General features: G+C 42.6%; 1 pseudogene; it reads left to right on the forward strand.

Moving 5' to 3' along the window:
- Positions 1–1,371: 1,371 nt before the first annotated feature.
- On the forward strand, positions 1,372–18,960 carry LOC147712667 (uncharacterized; annotated as a pseudogene).
- The last annotated feature ends 215 nt before the right edge of the window (positions 18,961–19,175 follow it).

Here is a 19,175-nt window from a genome sequence, read left to right on the forward strand (position 1 = left end):
TTACACAAAACCTCTCCTATTCGGTCTATTCGGATCTTCTATCTGATTGGCCCATGGAACTGACCCCAGTGGTGAAGTAACTCTATGTAAAGGCATAATCATTTGACAGATGAATCTCTGATGTCAAAGATTATCAAGGTAACCCGTGCATGGCAACCAAAAATCTGTTTTTCTCTTCCAAGTGGCCCTATCTAATTTCATTGTATACTTAATTGAATTTACCCAATCTAGAAAATTCGGGGGAGTGCTCTTAATTCATCATTTGCAAAATTCTCTCCAGGCAAGTAACGTTAGGTAGGGAGATACCTTACTTTTATCTGTAGATAACAACTCATAATTTGGGAAAATACCAAAAAAAAATACTAAAGTTATGCTCACCTGGATGCCAAAACCAAACATGGCTTCCATACCTTCATTGACAGAACCCCAAAACTGATGTAACATTGGCCAGCCTATAAATATATGCTCATCGTCTGCTTTTTCCTGCTGACATTTCGGACAGTCGGGAATAGGACCTCTCGCAAATTTAGAGAGCTTGAGAGGGTACCGATATACCCTGTGAAGAGAAAAGAGATAATTTCTCCTTAAATTGGCAGCTTGTACTGTGGAGAATATAAAGGCAAAAAAGAAAAAAACTTCATATGGAGGGTTATGTGCGCCAAATCAAATCAAATCGTCTATGCATGTTTTTTTTTAATGAGGGCAGGGAAAATGCTCATGAGTGAACCAAATGACTTAGACATAGGGAAAATGTTTAAAGAGATGCTTCGGGATACAAAAGGAGAGCCTTCATATACAAATTTGGAGACCCATGTTTTTTTAAGAAGGTACGTCTGAAGTCTCTAAGTGATATATAGGCCATATGTATGAAAAACCAAATTTGCAATTCTCAGATTGCGATTTGTAGTGAATCACATTTTGAGAATCGCAAATCGGTATGTAAATAAAAAATCACGAATAATTAGTGATTCCTTAAAAATCGCAGAATCAGTTGTGAATACTCAAATAGCGATTTCTTAATTGCGTATTCACAGAATTTGCGAACTAGCTATTATGGAATCGCAAATCTGCTAATCGGAAACTCAGATGCAGCTTGATGACATCACAATCAGGAAGTGTGACTACCCATGCTGCATCGAAGTTTCAGAAGCAGAGTCTGAGGCTGGAAGGAGGGCTGAGGCACCAGTGCACTGCTACAGAGACAGGAGAAATGGCCACACAGGAGCAGCAGCAGGGTGAAACAACCAGAAAGAGAAAACAGAAGTTTTCTGAAAGGGAGCAGGAGGTGCTCATCCAGGAGATGTTGGTGAGCCATGAGCTGCTATTTGGAAAAAAATCCCTTAGATTGCCAGAGACCCGCAATAGAAGAATATGAGCGGAGATACACGAAACGTCAACTCAATCGGTGTCACCCACCGCAGCGTGGAAGAATTGCGCAAGCGGTGGTACGATATGTGCCAACGCTCGAAGGAAAGGGTTGCCTCCAGGCTGCAGGAGGCCATACAAACCAGTGGAGGGACTTCCACTGCCACGGCTTCCACGCCACTGGAGGAAATGGTTGAGGGGACTTTGCTACCGGATAGTGTGAGCGGTGTGGAAGACCTTGAGAGCTCCAACCCACCAGTACCAAGACAAGGTAAGAAGTATGCCATCACACCCCTGATACCGACCTACTTCACCCCCACACCTAGGAGAGACCCAGGCACACATCATGAAAGTTAATCCAGTGCAGGCACATAAGCAACCGCAGCAATGCATTATGGGAGATGTAGTCACATGAACCAAACAGTGGAGCAGTGAAACCCAGCTAAGCTCAAGCAGTATGTGTGTATCAGTGAAGGCAAAATACAGACAGTCAGGATCCATGTAACAGACAAAATGGTGTAATTTATTTCATTACCAAGGCAGGACAGCAAATTACTGTGTGCATTTACGTCCACAGTACCACAAGAAACACAGGGACAGAGGTCCGGAGGGGAGGACGAGTCCCACAGTGCAGCAGTGCCAGGGCAAGTGGAGGAGGAGGAGGAGGTGGAGGAGGGCAGCCCTGTCATCCCAGCAAAACTCCCCCAGCCCTTTGCAATGGCTCCTTTGCACACGCTGGAGGATGAAATCCTTGAAACAGATGAAGAAGACAACCAAGTCCAGGGACAGTGTGAGCCACAACCCAGACCTCGAGCACTTCCAAGTCCCATACCAGCCATTCCATCCAGGTGCAGGTCACATCCATCCCCAAGTACATCAGTGGCAGAAGAGGAGACAGTGTTCAGTGTCCTTGAAGGGAACATGCTTGAGGTGCAGCACCTGCAGGGGCTTCAGGGGCTTGACGGGTTCCCTGGAGGTACTCTGTGCGGAGATAAGGGCGGACCGTGCGGCTAGGTGCAGGAAGAGGCAGCGCCTCCACACACGCCGTGACCTTTTTACAAGGGCTGTAAACCGTCTGGCCTCTGCCACCTCTGTGCAGTCACGGCGCAGCATCAGCATGCAGCATGAGGTGGCACACTTTAGTCAGGACCTGGCAAGGAGACTAGTCCAGGCCACATGTGCTGTGGACTGTTGCTACTGGTGGTACGGGAGTCCTCAGTTCACTGGAGGAGGACGCCCAATCAAGCAGGAGCAGCATCACTCTGCCGCCCACACAGGACAGGCGCCGTAGTGTGCGTCATGGCAGGACTGCAGATGTCACTGAAGAGGGCAATTTGCACTCGGGGCGTGGAGCTATGGAACGTCAGAGCCGCCGTTGAGGTGCCCTGACTAACGGTATGTAACTGTTACAACGCATCTTTTAGCACGAAATAATATTACAACAAAATTATTACCACGCAGGACCCTTTACAACGAATACCTTTACAATGCATTACACTACAACGCAGATACTATTACAACGCATACCATTACAACGTAAGTATAGGTAAGTTTATCTTTTTATAAAAACATTTATTAGGGGTATTGGGTTTGGGTTTTGGGGTACAGGGGTATTTTTAGGTTTCAGGGTTGGGTTTGGGTTTTGGGGTACAGGGGTAATTTTAGGTTTCAGGGTTGGGTTTGGGTTTTGGGGTACAGGGGTATTTTTAGGTTTCAGGGTTGGGTTTGGGTTTTGGGGTACAGGGGTATTTTTAGGTTTCAGGGTTGGGTTTTGGGGTACAGGGGTATTTTTAGGTTTCAGGGTTGGGTTTTGGGGTACAGGGGTATTTTTAGGTTTCAGGGCTGGGTTTTGGGTTTTGGGGTACAGGGGTATTTTTAGGTTTCAGGGTTGGGTTTGGGTTTTGGGGTACAGGGGTATTTTTAGGTTTCAGGGTTGGGTTTGGGTTTTGGGGTACAGGGGTATTTTTAGGTTTCAGGGTTGGGTTTTGGGGTACAGGGGTATTTTTAGGTTTCAGGGCTGGGTTTGGGTTTTGGGGTACAGGGGTATTTTTAGGTTTCAGGGCTGGGTTTGGGTTTTGGGGTACAGGGGTATTTTTAGGTTTCAGGGCTGGGTTTGGGTTTTGGGGTACAGGGGTATTTTTAGGTTTCAGGGCTGGGTTTGGGTTTTGGGGTACAGGGGTATTTTTAGGTTTCAGGGCTGGGTTTGGGTTTTGGGGTACATGGGTATTTTTAGGTTTCAGGGTTGGGTTTGGGTTTTGGGGTACAGGGGTATTTTTAGGGTTCAGGGCTGGGTTTGGGTTTTGGGGTACAAGGGTATTTTTAGGGTTCTGGGCTGGGTTTGGGTTTTGGGGTACAGGGGTATTTTTAGGGTTCAGGTTGGGTTTGGGTTTTGGGGTACAGGGGTTTTTTTAACATATATATTTACAAATTATTAAATAAAAATTAATATAATTAATTAAAATATTTATTAATAAAGTATTTCATAATTAATTAAAATATTTAAATAATTATTAATTACATTCTTTAAAAATATTATATACTTACCTATACTTACGTTGTAATGGTATGCGTTGTAATAGTATCTGCGTTGTAGTGTAATGCGTTGTAAAGTTATTCGTTGTAAAAGGTCCTGCGTTGTAAAAAATGCGTGGTAATGGTATGCGTGCTAAAAGTATGCGTGCTAACATCATATATCCCTGTCTAACTAATGGCAATAGGTGGATTAACCCATTACACACAGACAACTGTGAACACTTGTTTTTTTCGCACTGTGCATCCAACATTAGCAGGACATTACTACCTACATTGTGTGCTACACTGGCTGTGTGATGTTATTATTCCTGAACTAAAGGATATTAAACACAGTGTAGCATGAATACATAGCATTGTGTCATCATTTCTCAACTAGAAATAGTTCTGTGTTATGTCATCTCGCCTCTGGCGCCTGGCTGCCGCACCAATAACACCGGCTGGCCTGCATCCTGGAGCTGGCCCCTCCACATCTGATGTTTCTGAATCGGTGAGCTCCACTGGCGGGCCTTTCCTGGTGGTGATGTTATGCAGCATGGCACACACAACCACAACCACAATCTTGCAGCAGGTCTCAGGGCTGTAATGTAGTGCTCCTCCACTCTTATGCAGGCCGAAGAAACGGGTCTTGAATATACCAAATGTCCGCTCAATGGTACTGCGGGTGGCAGTGTGGGAACTGTTTTACCTCCGCTCCCTAGCGTTGGCAGGATTTAGGTATGGTGTCAATATGAAGTCCCGGACAGAATATGCACTGTCACCAGTGAGGCACGAGGAAATAGGTTAAACACTGTCCTGCCACTGCTGTACTTCACTATTGTGTCACTGTTTCTTATGCAATTACCTAGCAGGTAGCCCTCTCCAAACTCCCCATATGTGAGTTGACGGTTGATCCCACTGTGGCGAAAGATGAATGAGTTGTGGGTGCTGCCTGGGTATTTAGCTACAATGTCAGTGATAATGTGCTTGGCATTGCACACCACTTGTATATTCAGGGAATGGTAGGACTTGCGATTTCTGAACACATACTTGTTCTGGGAGGGGGGGAGATAGCGACATGGGTCCCATCAATGCAAACAATGACATGGGGAAATTGTGCAATTTGATAGAACTACGGCTTGGTCAGGTCCAGTGCCTGTGCTGGGGCAGTGGATGTGATGATGCAGCCTCTGGACCATTGCATCCAGGAATGCATGGGAAAAGCTCAAAAGTGCACTCTGTGAGACCCCTCCTGCTGTGACTGTCACCCCCTGGAAGCTCCCTGATGCCAAGAGGTGCAGTGAGCACAGGACCTTTACATGGGTGGGGATAGTGTGTGTCCTGCGTGTGGGGTGTTCAAGTATGGGTTTGTTATCAAAACCAAATAATACAGCAGAAACCCAAGTAACCTGACGGCATCTGGGTAATAATGCAGAATACAAAACAATGATGCCTAGGGATCAATATTCTAAACAAGTAGGGAAAAAGATACCATTAATTATCTCTTTCTAATGTGTTATTACACTAATGAGGTAAAACTATATTTTTAACTTCTTTAACCAATGGCAGCGAGAAAAGAATTTTTCAAAATAGATAATTATTTGTTCTATTTGTTTTACCTTCATTTTTCAGCAACATATAGTTTTTTAGTCACTACTTTGAAAACACATATATACATATACACAACATTATTACAAATATACATATATAAATATACACATGAAAAACATTATGTACATACACACAGTATATTCAAATTGAACAAAAAATAATATACATATGTTTTTGGTATTTTTTGAACCTACAAGATTCTTCACCCTTAATAGATTTCACAAAAGGATGCTTCCAACCATATTATAAACAAAGGCATTCCTTATACGTAAAGGTCACCATTCATAACGGAGAGTATAGGAGATATATCCATAAATCTCTATTTATTTTTTATATACTCCCTATTAGTTTCCTTTAAATGTTCCAAAATTTGTTGCTAGTGCCTTTAAAACAAAAAAGTTTTTACGTGTTTTAGCCTATTCAATTTTCAGGCCTCATCAGGACTAGGACGTTCGTGGTTCCGCCTAAAGAATCAAACTCAATCACATTGCCAATTACCATATATACAAACTATATACAACAGGGACTAGTAGCTAACCTATACATACATTTATCTATGCATTGTATTGTAAATCTTCTCGGAGTGATAAGGAATCCAATTATATTTACACACCCATGTACCCGATACAGAAAACTAAATAAAGAAAAGAGCTCAAAAGGAAAGATATCCAGTGTCTTAAATAAACCACCAGAGTCAATTATCTGTGAATTAGTAAGCAATCAAAATCCTCTCCATATTATAAAAGTCTGCAAGCGTAGCATGGTTCTAGTGGTACGCATGAGTATGAAACATAACAAAAATATCAATACCAGTTTAAGTTCTTGAGAAACGGCTATGACGATGGACCGTCTGTCAATTAATCCACTTTCCAACATACAATGCTAATTAGGGGACAAGAGAATAGATATGCTCAATATCACCAGTGCATACAATAAACGAGAAACAAAACAACAAACAAGGGCCTGAAGTCTGAGATCCTTACCTAGTAAATACGTGCCCTTTTGAAGTATAAATATCCAATCGATTTTATCGCAACTCGTGTTTATGGCCAAGTCAAATATTGCAGAAAGTCTAACTAAAATAGGACAGACTGTCAAAACCTAGTCCAAAACCAACTAGGAGATAACTATTTAGCTACAGAAACAAACGGGAAAACACTTACTTTACATTCTCCGGTCTCTGCGTTATCAATCCGCGTTCCAAAGAGCCGCCATTGCAATCTCAGTGGAATCCCATGTCACGTGCACGGAAGTAAAGAAAATATTCTCTTGTGGCAACGATGTAGGAAAGGGACTAAGTCCAATCTCCATAGTGTTTCAAGTCGTAACTTGTTGCCATTAAAGGATCAGGCGGGTTTCATTTAGTTATAGAGGGTACGAATAAGACCCCAGCTATTACCCGGTGGGAAATTACAGCAAACGGACCAAATGACTAAATAACACATAACCAAAACCTAATTAAAATGGAAGCCACAAGTTGCACAATCGTGAATATAGAACGAGGAACAAAACCCTTAGTTATCAGAAGAGAAATCCTCTAGATATAATCAAGGACGATCACATAATTCCCATCTAGGAAGAATTATTATCAACACATATCCACAAATAATCTTGATAGGGGAACGGCAAACAAACAAATATATATAAGATAGAAATAATAACAGACAAATATAGGCCAAAGATCAGCTCCACCAGTCTAATAACAATATTCAAAAGAAATAAAAGCCTTATAGCCCAGTGTTAGGCCGCCACTCCTCACAATCTTGTACAGTTTCAGAAAATACACATCAGATGAATTGTCTTACTGTAGAAGCACCCAAATTTCATCTTTGTCATTGAGACCTGTCCTAGCCGTTTGATATTTTTCAATTCATCTAGCTTCCAGTTGATTCAGTTTTGTCTCTACTTCCTCTCTATTTGAAATTCCCACTGTACATAGAACTGACCATTCTTTATATTTTTCAGTGTGGTTAGCTGATAGAAAATGGTGCACCAACGGATCACCTTGCACTTGACATTTAACCCGCGATTTATGTTGTAAAATTCATTTTTTGATGACTTGGGTTGTTTGACCTATGTAAAATTTATTACAAGGGCACTTGATGGAATAAACTATGTTTCTAGAATTGCAATTGGAAAAGATTCTTTGATGATGTATATGACCATTTATATATACCTTTTTGGAAACTTTAGTCAGGTTACATGCCAAGCAATTCTGACATCGATAGTGTCCAATTATTGGAGGTAACCTTAACAATTCTCTCAAGTCTTTTTGAGGGGGTTTTGATTTTCCTGCTGCTTTCACCAGACGTTGGCGAACATTTTTGCCTTTTTTAAAAGCGAACAGCGGTTTAGGAATCCCCAAGTGTTTGATTATCTTCCAATTTTTTTTAATCAACTTTTTAACTTTGTTTGCTCTGGGATCATATGTAATGACACATGTAAGCGGTGTATCTTTGTCTTGAGATGTGGGGACTAGTAGAGTTTCTCTCGGGGTATACCACACTCTTTTAAGAGCCACTTTTATCAGTCTTTTAGGATATCCCGGTGCTAGTAGTTTCTCCTTCATTTTAACCTGGAGAAATTGCGCGTATGGAAGGTTTTCTTTTAATGTCCTCGGAAGGCTACTGGTGAAATGTAGAATTGTATTTCGGTCTGTTGGTTTAGTATACAGACTAACTTGTAATTGTCCATTTTCATGTTGGACATAGACATCCAAGAAGTTTATTTTATCACGATCACTTGACAGTGTGAAATTAAATTCTTGAGTCCTGCAATTTAACCAATTGTGAAAATTAGTTAAACGTTCTTCATCTCCGTTCCAAAATAAAAAATGTCGTCTATATAGTGACACCAACACTCAACCTGGATCTTAAAGGGGTTGGTGTCTCTATATATCCATTTTTGCTCAAATTCAGACATCACTAAATTAGCTATTTCGGAAGAAAAGCTACAGCCCATGGCCACTCCTGATATTTGTAAATAAAGATTTTCTTTAAAAGTAAAGAAATTATTATTTAAGCAAAGTGAAGCCTATGAGGTTATAAATTTTGTCGGAACCTGATGTGGCCGTTCCCATAAGTCTAAAACATGGCCCATCACTACCAAAGCTTCGTCTTGGGGTATATTTGTATAAAGGGATTCGATATCGAAGGTAGCCAGTAGATGTTTCTCTGCATTATACAATAAACCTTCTACCTTCGATATCAAATCAATCGTATCTCTCACAAATGCTCTAGTATTTTTCACCAAAGGAATTAAAAATGTATCAATGTATTTGGCAAGTGGTTCAAGTATCGATCCACATGCAGCTACAATTGGCCTACCAGGCGGAAAAGTCAAAGATTGATGTACTTTTGGAAGGACATAAATATGGGGAATTTTATTCTGTTCACTATTCAAGAAATCAAATTCATTTTTGCATAGCCATCCTTCGTCCAAGCCATTTTTAGGTCTCGTGGCGTTTACAGCGCGAAAGCGCAGTCTCGCCAGAGACCTATTGGCAGCGGCTCAGCTTCCCAGGAGACAAGAGCTGGCCACGCGCATGGGATCGGAGCGGGCCACGCGCGCTCGAACGCGCTCGCTGTGGCCATCTCCTGTCTCCTGGGAAGTGCAAACATACACAGGTACACCTCCCCCAGCTTACGCATGCGCACACACAGAGACACACACATGAGCGCACATACACGCACGCACACATACAGTGACCCCCCCGCACAAATACACACACGTGAGCCGGAGCTTGCCGGTGCTAATTATGAGGGCCGGGTCTACAGTCACAGAGGCATTAAGAAGTGCACATGTCCTAGTTGTGCGTGGCACTGGCACACAAAGAGAGCGTGTGTACTGTGCTACTGCTGGGGTGCCAAGTGCGGTGTGCTGTTTCCTTAAGTTTAAGAAAGTTACAGACGATGAGTCATAAAGACAGTACTGGTTGTGGTTGAGTCGAATCGATCATGCATGCTGTTTTGCTGTATATTGTAAACACAAACACTTACTGTCGTGTCGGTCGGTGACTTCACATGACTGATAGTGACATTGACTCCTCCGGAGTCCGATTCGATCGATTCTCAACTCAATTTAAATTATTTCCTCCTCCTCAGACTACTTCCGGCCACGGATGAGGCCCAGTGGGCGGGACATAGCAGTAGTTGTTGTTGGGCAGGCCTGGCTTTGCAGCTCGTCTTCTGCAGGGGTTGGGGCTAGAGGCAGTGGCGCCTGCGCAGAGTATGCAAATAATGCGCGCACATTTTCGCTGCCCGCCCCAGCATACCCGCACCTCTCCATCCTCACCAGGCAGCAGCCACCAAGTTTCTGCAACCAACGTACGCCCTTTGAAAATATTATAATGGGAGTCGGGACTCGGGAGAGACGACATAGGTGAGGTTGGCTACAGTTACTGCTGCTGCGCTGCAGTAGCCCCGAGGTCTCTGAACTGCTCAGCAGGTGAGGGCGACCTGGGCGAGCGAGGCTGGCAGCGGCTCCTGGCAGCCGTGATGGTGATTACTGGTCAGGTCGGTTTTAAAAAAAATCATTATGATCTTGATTGGTAGGCCGGCGCCGGCGGCCAAATCATCATGGTTTCGTAACTTTTGTTTAAATAAATCAAGCTGCGCAGATGAGGCAGGGCAGGGCCTGGTAGGCCGCAGGCGCAGGATAATTTTTTATTTTTGCTAAGGGCAGTGTTTATATATTTAGGTGTGCATGCTTGTGCCCTCTTTGCCTTCGGGAGGCGGTGCTACCCTTCATCTTCTGTGTTTGACCATTCACAAAGAACGTGAGGCAGATATTGCGTTACACTTTCCATTCTCGTGCCAGTGTTAATATGCCCCCGCATGACCTGCAGCACTGTCATGTGATGTGACTTGAGTCGTGAAGCCGGGTCTGGTTGTAAGATCACAGGCGTGGGAGGGGGCGGGGAAGAGGCAGCAGCTCCACTCCATCCATACTGATTAGAATAGGATGTCCCGCTCCCGCCGAATCCGATGCAAATATTGCTGCAGCCTGCAATTGAAAATCAGACTCAAAAAACCTTCAGAATTTTGCAGGGAGAGCACGCTGGGCCACAATGGTGGAATAAACTACAAATTATACTTGTCTTTTGGCGAGACATATGTTGCCAAGTTTTTCCCCTGATGCCAAGCAGAGCACAGACCACCAGCCTCTGCTTGTCCCCCTTAAACTGTTTTCTCAGTGTTCGCCGCGAGACAGTCAGCCTGCACCATCCCGAGAAATTTAAAAAAGCAGGGCTTTTGTTATTCTGCACCAGCTAAGAATGGGACAGTCACAGACACTTTAATTGCAGCTGCGGGGCACAGAGTTCGAGAATGTTGGACACTCTATATAGCAATCAAGGAAGCAGAATTCTGGTCCAGTGACGTGACACTTGCTGCTGAGAACTGTGTGTGACCTGCAGGCTCCACCTGAATTCTGGCAAGGCTGACTGTGAAACCTTAATCCTTGTATGGATTAACTAGGTACCTTTTGAGTGCGATATTCCAAACACCTACACAGCAGTGCAAGCTAGAGTAGTAACACGTGCTATATATTTTAAAAAGACGTTTGAATACAAGAGCTAGAAACCTGAATGCATGAATAAAATGCATATGTAGCAACATGGCTTTGCAAACTGAATGAATGAGAACGATATATAACACAGCTCTGTGGACTGAATGAAATGCAGATGTGGTGCGGGTCTTCAAATTAATTGGATGAAATTTGCTTTAGCTAGGCTTTGGAGTTCGAGTGAACAAATGAAACGCTTACAACGCAAACATCTGCTGACAGATGGAATGTTTAAATAATATTTTTGATCAGAATGAACAGCAAGATCTGGCGGCAGGACGTTCACCTATAATGCCACCAAATCCTGGAATTCACTCCCTCTTCATCTTAGATCTAACCCCAACCTTTCTTTATTCCCGAAAACAGCTAAAGACATTTCTGTTTAACCTACCTCAGTAAATTTAGCTAGCTACCCTGTCACGCCATCTCTGTTGGGTCCTAGCGCTTGGACGCCCCCGGGCAGCAATCGCGCTTTTATAAATTTACTTTTCATTTCATTTCATTTCATTTCAAGTCCAACGGCTGACAAAAAGCACACACTTACCCCAGTGTATGTGTATATTTAAGAAATACGATTTACAATGATCATTACTGTCTACAAATGTCATATGTATATTAATTCAGGATTATATGTGAATGCCAGCATAAGACTACATTTAAAAGCCAAAAGTGCACAGATGATTGGTAGTGGCAGGACACAGAACGAAAGTGATTCTATTCATACTTGCTTGGAATTGGATGGTTGTTGCTTGTCCACCACTCCAAGCGACAATTTATTTGTTTGATTGGTGTTAGTTGTCGTGACTATGTTGCTCTTTTGCAGTTTTGCCTGTACAATTAGAGTTGTCATTGCTACGTGCCCGTCTCCAGTAGTCCTAACAATCAATACATGTGTATTTGTAAAGTGCACGTTCACTCCTTGGGACATTTCGTTGCCGAATAACAGGTGTCTATAGTTACGCAACTCAGTGGAACTCATTGTATCGACCTTGGAAGGATGACAGACACTGTTGACCCACCAGGTTCTGAACCTATGGCCATGAGGTCAAACACAGGTTTGTGGAGTGGATACATTAGTCCCCCCTTTTCCGATAGTCAGATGTTTGTGCACAGCACACGTGGCGTTACCTGCCTTCTGTGTAGGTAGAATGAGTGACCGATGTGTAGTCGGTTCGCCCTCTTGAGGTGAAACGATAGCAGCATCCTCTGTTGGTAGAACAGCATTTCCCCGTGTGGACTGGCTTAGAAGGGTAGTTTATTATTTTCTAGAGTTCGACATATGCTTGCTGTTATTTATAACCCTCAGCTGTGGAGGAGGTGACAGTTAGTTCCTTATGAAGAGATACTAACTGGTGTGTATTGACTGAATTGCGTCGTAAAATACTTTACAAGACATAACCTTTTATTTTCGTATTAGCTTATTTAAATGCACTTTTTTAGATAGCCTTTTAACCACTTAAAGGGACATTTCTGAGACAGTGAAACGAAGTAAACATGCAGCTGAGGCAGCAAAGTCTTTACATTGAGAAACTTTGCTGCATTTATCCAGCCAGGTTTCTCCCAGTAAAAAGAAGGCAGCACTGTTGTGACATTTGACAGCCATTTCCTTTTTTGTGCTCTACGGATTCAGGAACACCGGGCTCTCCACATATTTTTTATTGTGTTGAGTTCATATTGATTTTTGTGTCTGTGCACCACATAAGACCCACTTAGCTGTGAGCTTTAATTCTGATTTTGTCTGAGAAAATGTAATTTTCCTGTGCTTTTCTTCACAAACGTTATGTCCTGCCTTTCCAGTTTGATATGTTTCCTTCGAGTGGCAAGACAAAATCAATGAACGATCTACATAACTTTTATATCTGTGCTGACCGCCAGTCTTTAGGAGAAGGCTATTAAATACCTCATACAATGTCTCATAGGATATATAGAAAGTTAGTGGAGGAATGTGGCTCCTAAGGTATGATCATTTTAAGAGGCCTTTCACTCTGCATAAGACCCTAAAGGAGAAACGTCCTACACCTTAGCACTTTCTAAAACCTTATTTATTCGCAGGACAGATGAAAAAACGTTAGCGCAAGAACATGAATCATGACTTTTCTACCTTTACTGATGGCTGTTGGTTTGGCTTGGAAGAAGCTCCGGCGCCCCAGTTGATTACTGAGGAAGCATTCATCAGAGTGATGTTTGCCCTTGAAGAAGTGGACCCACTTACTCAGTGTTAAAACACCAGATCCGAGGTTTCCCCATCAAGGGGTGTTCCATCAAGAAGATCTACATCTTTGAGACCTGTTGAGGAGATCATTCAATGTCATTTTGGGGGCTTAATGGCATCGAAACAAATGTACAACTTGCTAAGAGAAATGCGGCTGTGTGTACACCCCTGTGAGTTTGTGCTTGGAACACTCGGATGCTAAATTAATGTTAACGATGGCAGCTTGATCATCATTAACTTTGTGAATGAATGAATAATTGAGAGAGATTTCATAGCAGGTATTCTATCAAACCAATACTGAGCATCTAAGCTGTTCAACTCACCTTGAAATCCTTTTGGCCTACATTAAAAGACTAATCTTTGTTAATCAAAAGGAATATCACAATATTGATGCTCTATCCCAGGAGACTGGTATTCCTTAAAACAAAGTACCATCAAAGCAAGCCCAAGCTTCCTGGCACATGCAGAACAGCCGAGCAGAGTGGCCCAATTCCATGCACTGTGCAACAGACGCTCACAAACACCCCCAAATAAACACCCACACACTGTAAGATAGACATGTGCTTTAAAAAAATGAGCGTCCAAGGTGTCACGCATCGATTCCCATTCATTGTCACTAGAAGCTGCCTCAAACGTAGAAAATCGTGCACTCCATAAAACAGAACATCCTGAGCTGTGTGTGGAGGGTTCACAGACCCGGCAGTTACATTTTCACCCAACGTTTGTCTAACTCTATATTACTGCCAACTTTGCTTAGCATAAGCAACAGCTAACCATTCACAAACAATATTTATATACCAATTGCAAATTAAAGAAAAAAAAATTATACAAAGCATTGTCATTTACAATGCCAGTAACTCAAACTTTAATGCTGCGAGACCTATTGCATTGCAAATGCTTGTTTGTTATAGCAAAGATTTCCCCTTTTAACCTGGATGTAGGGTTGTTTTCCAAAGGTCTATAATGTAATTGATTGGATAATTGGCTGAACGATGGCTATGCAAAAATGAATTTGATTTCTTGAATAGTGAACAGAATAAAATTCCCCATATTTATGCTCTTCCAAAAGTGGACAATTACAAGTTAGTATGTATACTAGACCAACAGACCGAAATACATTACTACATTTCACCAGTAGCCATCCGAGGACATTAAAAGAAAACCTTCCATATGGGCAATTTCTCCGGGTTAGGAGAAATTGTATTAATAAAGATGATTACTTTTCTAATGCTGATAAATTGAAGGAGAAACTACTAGCACGGGGATATCCTAAAAGACTGATAAAAGTGGCTCTTAAAAGAGCGTGGTATACCCCGAGAGAATTTCTACTTGTCCCCAAATCTCAAGACAAAGATACACCGCTTAGATTTGTCATCACATATGATCCCAGAGCAAACAAAGTTAAAATGTTGATTAAAAAAAATTGGAAGATAATCGAACACTTGGGGATTCCTAAACCGCTGTTGGCTTTTAATAAAGGCAAAAATGTTCACCAACGTCTGGTGAAAGCAGCAGGAAAATCTAAACCCCCCCCAAAAAGACTTGAGAGAACTGTTAAGGTTACCTCCAATAATTGGACCCTATCGATGTCAGAATTGCTTGGCATGTAATCTGACTAAAGATTCCAAAGAGGTATATATAAATGGTTATATACATCACCAAATAACCATTTCCAATTGCAATTCTAGAAACATAGTTTATTCCACCAAGTGTCCTTGTAATAAATTTTACATAGGTCAAACAACCCAAGTCATCAAAAACTAATTTTAAAACATAAATCGCGAGTTAAATGTCAAGTGCAAGGTGCTCCGTTGGTGCCCCATTTTCTATCAGCTAACCACACTGAAAAAGATATAGAATGGTCAGTTCTATGTACAGTGGGAACGTCAAATAGAGAGGAAGTAGAGACAAAACTGAATCGACTGGAAGCTAGATTAATTGAAAAATATCAAATGGCTAGGACAGGTCTCAATGACAAAGATGAAATTTGGGTGCTTCTAGACAATGTATCTGATGTGTATTTTCTGAAACTGTACAAGATTGTGAGGAGTGGTGGCATAACACTGGGCTATAAGGTTTTTCTTTCTTTTGAATGTTGTTATTAGACTGGTGGAGTAAATCTTTGGGCTATATTTGTCTGTTATTCTTTCTGTCTTATATATATTTGTTTGTTTGCCGTGCCCCAATCAAGATTATTTGTGGATATGTGTTAATAATAATTCTTCCTAGATGGGAATTATGTAATTGTCCTTGATTATATCTAGAGGATTTCTCTTATGAAAACTAGGGGTTTTGTTCCTCGTTCTATATTCATGATTGTGCAACTTGTGGCTCCCATTTTAATTCGTTAATATGTTATTTAGTCATTTGGTCCGTTTGCTGTAATTTTCCACTGAGTAATAGCTGGGGTCTTATTCGTACCCTCTATAACTAAAATGAGACCGGCCTGGTCCTTTAATGGCAACAAGTTACGACTTGAAACACTATGGAGATTGGACTTAGTCCCTTTTCTACATCGTTGCCACAATAGGATATTTTCTTTACTTCTGTGCACGTGACATGTGATTCCACTGAGATCGCAATGGCGGCTCATTGGAACACGGACTGATAAAGTATAGACCGGAGAAATTAAAGTAAGTGTTTTCCCATTTGTTTCTGTAGCTAGTTATCTCCTCGTTGGTTTTGGACTAGGTTTTGACAGTCTGCCCTATTTTATTTAGACTTTCGGCAATATTTGTCTTGGTCATAAACACGAGTTGCGATAAAAGCGAGAGGATACTTATACTTCAAGAGGGCACGCATTTACTAGGTAAGGATCTCAGACTTCAGGCCCTTGTTTGTTGTTTGTTTCTCGTTTATTGTATGCACTGGTGATATTGAGCGTATCTATTTTGTGCTTTGTTCCGTAATTAGTAGTGTACGTTGGAAAGTGGATTTATTGACAGAGAGTCCATAGTCATAGCTGTTTCTCAAGAACTTAGACTGGTATTGATATTTTGTTATCTTTCATACTCTTGCGTACTACTAAAACCATGCTACGCTTACAGACTTTCATAATATATAGAGGATTTTGATTGCTTACTAATTCACAGATAATTGACTCTGGTGGTTTATTCAAGACACTGGATATCTTTCCTTTTGAGCTCTTTTCTTTATTTAGTTTTCTGTATCTGGCACATGGGCTTATCACTCTGAGAAGATTTACAATACAATGCATAGATAAATGTGTATATAGGTTAGCTACTAGTCCCTGTTGTATATAGTTTGTATATATGATAATTGGCAATGTGAATGTGTTTGTTTCTTTAGGCAGAACCACGAACGCCCTAGTCCTGATGAGGCCTGAAAATTTAATAGACTGAAACGCGTCAACACTTTTTTGTTTTAAAGGCACCAGCAACAAATTTTGGAACATTTAAAGAAAACTAATAGGGAGTATATAAAAAATAAATAGAGATTTATGGATATATCTCTTATACTCTCCGTTATGAATGGTGACCTTCACGTATAAGGAATGCCTTTGTTATAATATGGTTGGAAGCATCCTTTTGCGAAATCTATTAAGGACGAAGAATCTTGTAGGTTCGAAAAAATACCAAAAATATGTATGTTATTTTTTGTTAGATTTGAATATACTGTGTGTATGTACATAATATTTTTCATGTGTATATTTTATATATATGTATATTTGTTATAATGTATAATGTATAAATTTGTTTTAAAAGTAGTGACTAAAAAACTATCCCCCAGATGCATCAAACCCTGATTCTGCGAATTTTAATTTGCGAAAAATACTGAATCACAAATTAGAATTCGCAGAATGGGATGCATCAAAAAAAGCATTCCAAAAATGCGATTCGCAGTCGGCCGCAGTCGGCGTTTGCGATTTTCGCTAAATCGCTCAAAAATCGCAGAATCTCATGTTTCCCATGTTGAAATTGTGATTTTGCAATTACCCAAATCACAATGATGACATCACAACCAGGAAGTAGTCAGTTCCCTCACTCATTCTGAACACAGCGCTGGAGAGAGGAAGAGGCACAGCACTGAGCTCTATCAGACACACCCTGCAGCCCCACAACAGGACATACATCCACCTCCAGAATGTCCCAGGATGCAGCAGCAAGCAGTGCAACTGGCAGGAAAAGAAAAATAAAATTTTCCAAACAGGAGCTGGAATTCCTGATCCAGGGAGTCAGCAGGGACCATGATAGGATTTTTGGGAAGGAATCCAGGAAGGTGCCTGAAGCAGTCAAAAGTCGCATTTGGCAGCGCATTAGGGCGTAGGTAAACTCAGTAGGAGTGACCCAGCCCTCAACTGAAGAGCTGAAGAAGAGGTGGTATGACCTCAGAGGCCGTGCAAAAGAGCGCATAGCAGAGACGCTGGGGGAGCAACATGCCACGGGAGGAGGAGACCCCACAGTACCGGACAACACTCCACTCGAGGACCTTGTTGAGGATACCATCAATCCAGCAGTCTGCGTGGGGGTCACTCAGCTGGACACCTCCCGACCCACACAACAATCCCAAGGTAAGAGCCATGCAACTGCGACCCCGTCCCCTAACCATGCCCATGGTCCCAGAGCTAGCCATTTGATAACCCCAGTAATGCAGGCCATGCGCATCAGAATCGCCATATTGCATTGTGGGACCTGTAGTGTGACAATAATTCCCTGATAGCCACACACAGCCAGACCTCTCAAGTGAAACATATGCCTAAAGCCAGTCAGGGAATGCAAGCCTGCATGTATGTTGCAACATCCCATGTGCAAGATTCATATCATTAATCATGCACCCATTTACATTACAGGTGTTGCAGAACCACAGAGCACAGACAGCAAGGCACTCCAAATTGAGGAGACCCCAGAGGAGACAGAGGGGGAGAGCCATCCTGCCCCACGACCTGGCCCGTCACACACACCTGCACCAGTACCACCACCTCCCCATGCGGACAGGGCCACCCCTGCAGCCACAGGAGGTGTGCAACCACCCCATGCATCACTCATGGCAGTGGAACAGGCCACACCACCACCCAGGAGGCAGACACGGCGCACAGCCACTGTGCGGTCACAGTCAAGCAGCCGGTTGAGGCAGCTGCGCAACGTGGCAACAAGAGCTGACAGGGGGCAACATGACCAAGATCCAGGGCTTGGTATCGAACGCCGGATGCTAGCTGTCCACCAAAAGCAGGAACGGCCCATGGCAGCCATGCAGCTGCAGCTTTACAAGACTGCGCGCAATTTGAACAAACTCACTGAAAGCGTGCAGGAGATGACGGCTGCAGTGAGGGAGAACAGCCAAATCATGGTCACGCAGCAGGACATCAGCCGCCGCCCCCACCGCCAGCTGCTGACTCGCTATCAGCATATACCAGGTCAAACCACCTGATCGGGAATGCAACATCCCAACTGTCACGCCGGTCCCTGGTGATGCAAATCCAAATGATGCAATGCTGCCAGGCTGTTGCTAGGGCGTTGGAACAGATCACAACTGATGTCGAAAACCAGCAGGTGTGTGGCCATGGCCATGCAAGGGGGGGTGACGATGCTAGTGAGGGCACATCCAGTATGAGCAGCCTGTCCCTGCCGGTGCTACCAGAACGACGCCGCAGTACCAGGCCCAGTGCAGCATCACGGCCAGATACTGGTGAGGTGGATGTGGAGAGGCGACAGGGTGCGTCCGGCCGGAGGCACCAGTGATTGACTGTACATTAGCAGCAGTGTCATGCTGATGTCCCAAGCATGCCTGCTTCGCAATCATTGGGCTGTATGACGTAATACAGTTTTCATGTTTTTTGAACAAAAAAAGTAAATGAAAGATCTTGTTCACATTATTATAAGAATTTATTTCAAATGCAAATCCTACTCATGTCATTATTTCATTTGGCATGCATGAGTGCAGTGTTGTGTTAGGG

Source organism: Lissotriton vulgaris, chromosome 5, assembly GCF_964263255.1.
Source record: "Lissotriton vulgaris chromosome 5, aLisVul1.2, whole genome shotgun sequence".
Taxonomy (NCBI): domain Eukaryota; kingdom Metazoa; phylum Chordata; class Amphibia; order Caudata; family Salamandridae; genus Lissotriton; species Lissotriton vulgaris.